Raw genomic sequence first — 4,422 nt, 5'->3', positions numbered from 1 at the left:
GTGGAGTAGAAGAGAGTTTGGCACCTGCAATAATTTAATTTGATAAATAAGTTAAATAAACAAAAGTTTCATTAGCATAGTGAGGAATGATAGGGTTGCTCTATCGATTAACAGAATGAAAGTTCTGTCCAAAATAACAATAGGATTTATTAAGACTAACCACAAAATAATAAACAGAAACACAAACATTTACAATAAATCAAATTGGCTCAAATTTGATACTCATACAAACACTGTAAAGGTGAAGTTGTCCCTGAACTAGATTGTGAGGTTTAAGACGAAGTGGTATGTGGAGCCAAATTCCTTGCCACTCAAATCTGAAGGGAGACAGACAGCTAACCTAACAATAATTGCTGCTACTCAAGACAGAACACAGAAAAAAACGAACAGGCGCGCTCTGCTGAGCTCTGATTATCACCTAGGAAAATCCCTAACTGCCGGTGCTGCGGACATACATTACCAAAACTGTCTTCTTGGCTGCCAGAACACGATCTGGCGTACCGCAGGCGAGGGCTGGTTGCTTCGACGTCCTCGACCGAAAGGCGACTGCCGACTACTAGAGCACCCGTACAGGCCGAACACACAACATTCCCGCCCCCACGACAGTGGCCGTGGTTACGTTCGAATCAGCAACTCGAAAACCGGTGGAAATTCCACTCCATTGCCGGGGCACTACCATTCCACCAATGGAGATTCTTGGCGCCAATTTCTGTGCTGATTTTGCTCCGTCACGGAGCTATGCCCTGAGCACGCCAATCACAGTCCTATTTTGCAGAAAGCGCGGGAATTTTCCCGCCACAGCTGCCTGGGTACACAAGTCATTCCCACGCCTCGCTGGTCGCCCGCCAGAAAGTGTTTTCGCTAAGCTTCTGCGAAGCAACGGAACCTCCAGCCCAGCCGCCACTTCCGGCTCCAAACGGGCGCGTCTCCTGACAATGCCGGCGTCCGGAAAGCATTCACTCGACCCCCCACGCCTGTCGGCCTACCCTTTCAAAGTCAGAAGAGCCCGCCTGTCACTGGACCACCCGGGTGACGAGAGACGCTGCATGGGAAGTCCGCGTGTGAAGGAATAGCAGCCCTCCACCGCATGCAAATAGAGAGGAGAGTCGTAAGATAGAAATATGAGAGGGGGCTCATGCCACCTCTCACACTGCCTGAAGATTGGAAAACTGCAATAATTTGTCCCACACACAAGAAAGTAAACAGAATGGAATGTGGAAATTACAGAGGAGTCAGTTTGCTGAACACAACATACAAAATCCTGTCAATGATCATTCTGGAAAAAGTTAAACCTTACGCAGAAAACATTCTCCAAGATTACCAGGCTGGATTTCGAACAAGCCGTTCCACAACCGATAATTTGTTTACTATACGACAGATGTCTGAGAAATACTGGGAATTCAACAAAAACATCCACTTTCTCTTCATTGACTTCCAGCGAGCCTATGACAGCATCCACAGAAGTAGCCTCTACAACATGTTACGAGAATTTAGTGTACCCAACAAAATCATGAGGATGATACAAATGTGTACAGATGGCTCCCAGGCAGCAGTGAAGTTCAGAGGCTCCATATCCCCCGCCTTTCCAATAAAAACAGGCTTACGACAAGGAGGCGCTCTTTTGTGCCCTATTCAACCTTGCACTAGAGAAAGTGGTTTGGGAGAGTAATTTACAGCTATACAATGGTCTCCAATTCGAACACAGTGGAGTAAAACTCCTGGCTTATGCAGATGATATAGTGTTGCTGAGTGAAACTTAAAAAGAAATGAAAGATATGTACAGATCTCTCAGGCACAGTGCCAGCAAAATGGGGCTTTTGATTAACCAAGAGAAAACAGAATATATGGAAATAGGTCTAGTCATAAACCCAAATCCTTACTTTGAAAGTGAACAACATTCTAAATTCAGAAAAGTTCCTCAGTTTAAATACATCGGTTCACGTTTCAACAGTAAAAATATCATAACAATGGATATAAACGAAAGAATAGCCTCAGGGTGAAGATGTCTGTACTCACTAAGCAACCCACTCAAAAGTAAAGCTTTGTCAATCACCACAAAGATGAAGATATACAACACTATCATCTGCCCCATAGTACTGTACGCTGCAGAAAGCTGGACGCTTACAAAGAATGAAAGAGAAAAAATGAATGTTTTCGAAAGAAAAGTAATTAGAAAAATCTGGAGGCCTGTGTTGGAGAATGGCGAATGGAGAATTCGAAAGAACAATGAAATTTCTCAGCTAATGAAGCAACGCACTATCACCCAGAAATTAAAAAGTAGGAGACTGCCATGGGCTGGACATGTGGCTAGAATGGACAACAACAGAATCACCAAAAGAGCATTTGAAGGAACTCTCCAGGCAACGAGACCATTGGGCCGACCCCGTACAAGGTGGAAAGATGACATAGAGAAGGACATAAGGAATTTCCGCAGGGTGGAGAGAGAGAGAGAGAGAGAAGGCGGTGGAAGCAGATAGTCGATGCAGCGCGTGGTCTACAGGGCCTGTGATCGCTGAGGAGAAGGACAAGAAGAAGTTATTGTGAGTTGCTTCACTATAGAAGAACTATTTTCTAACGTTCTCTGTTGTGTCGGTTTCGAAGAAGTAGATTAATATATTTTGAGTTGTGTAATTTTTCAAGAAAATACGCCAGTTTTCCCGCTCCTTTCCCACGCTGAATAATGATGTCATCAGAGCGTTCGCCTGTCATATTGCAGGATAATACGGAGAATTTTTGCTAACCTGACAAAAAGCCCATAAAACAAATCCAAGTGACAGATGTGCGACTTGACGAAAGTTGGTAGACGTGTTTCTACATCTGAAAGATTACGTCTGTTTAAATTTTGCGATAGTCGCATAATAGTGGCGCTAGTTGTGCCTCTGTGAGGATGCAAATCAGGTTTGCTTTAAACACGCGCTGTAACGGCCGTGAGCGTTAGCAACCTTTGAGACTGGTCGTGGTGAGTTAATGTTAGTCAAGAATGCCTTTCGGGCGACAAAGACGCCATTATCAATGTTTCATTGTATTTAAAATGGTTCAAATGGCTCTGAGGACTATGGGACATAACATCTGAGGTCATCAGTCCCCTAGAACTTAGAAATACTTAAACTTAACTAACCTAAGGACATCACACACGTCCATTCCCGAGGCAGGATTCGAACCCGAGTTATGGTCTGGGGTCGTGAGTTCCTATGACAGCAGACGCTCTCGCGATTATCCCACGCACGATGACTGCAAATTTGTGTATCAGTCTGATGATTCGACTTGTTGCGCTGTCATTTACGAACAGCAAGCGTCCTTGGGGGTGCTTTCCAATAGGATACTTTGTGTACCAGTACCCTTTCTCCATTTTTCTGCTGCATTCGCTTATGCTTCGCGGAACAATGATTGCGGTAAGCCTCCATGTGGGCTCGAAGGTCTCTAATTTTTACCTTCATGGTGTTTTCACGAGATATACGTGCGAGAAAGCAATGTTCTGATTGACGCAGGTGAAGAGAGACTGAAATAAACCTGAACTTTACATGTCCCCTCTGAAATCTCAGCAAAATGTTCGAAATCGATTGGAAAATATGATGTTCACAAGATTAAAACAAACCATTTAAATAAAAATAAATTTTTACTATACCGCGTTTTTAAATCAGACGAAAAGTATAAAATAATTTCGCCACGTCCCGTACTGATTCCCAGACCCATGCAGATAGTCCCGACAATTTGTGATTGTGAAGTTTTTAATAGCTATGAAAATACTTTTAAGATTTAAAAGGAAAAACTTGGAGCACATGCTGTACGCAACTGATACATGAATAGCTCACATTCTTACTATTCTCTACCTCGTGCACCCCACTTTTTCGTTTTAAACCTTACAAGTATTTCCATAGCTATTAACAATTCATAAACACCAATTTTCAGGAATCTGCATGGGGCTAGCAGAAATTATTTTATACTTTATAGTGCATTGTGGATACCAGGTACATCAAAAATTCATTTTTGTTTCAATAATTTTGTTGCTGTATCTTAGTGTGTGCCGTCCAGTTTTTCTTTTAAGGCGTTTATGTCCACCCACACTTGTCATGTGTTCATGTTTCTGCTTCTTTTTTTGTGGTTCGCAGAGTATCCTTCGATTGTCTTTTCCTAATTAGCTTTTTTATTTTTTACTTTGATTATTGGCCCTCCGGGTACTGTACTTAGCTACTGTGTATGAGTGAGTGTATAGAAAGCAAACGAAATCTACTGAAAATGACAGATGTCGAAACATGTTCGGCTAAAGAATGGAAAACAAGGGAAAGAAACATTGCAATCTCTGAATATCCAACTTGCGATACATATTGGGACGATAGCCATTTTGTATGAGGGACGACACCTACAACATAGAGAAACATTGTGTTTTGCAAAAGGCGGAGTTTCTTCTATTGGAAAAAAAAA

Source organism: Schistocerca nitens, chromosome 10 (assembly GCF_023898315.1).
Source record: "Schistocerca nitens isolate TAMUIC-IGC-003100 chromosome 10, iqSchNite1.1, whole genome shotgun sequence".
NCBI classification, from domain to species: Eukaryota; Metazoa; Arthropoda; class Insecta; order Orthoptera; family Acrididae; genus Schistocerca; species Schistocerca nitens.
The sequence above is the reverse complement of the archived record's forward strand: the minus strand, read 5'-3'. Positions refer to the sequence as shown.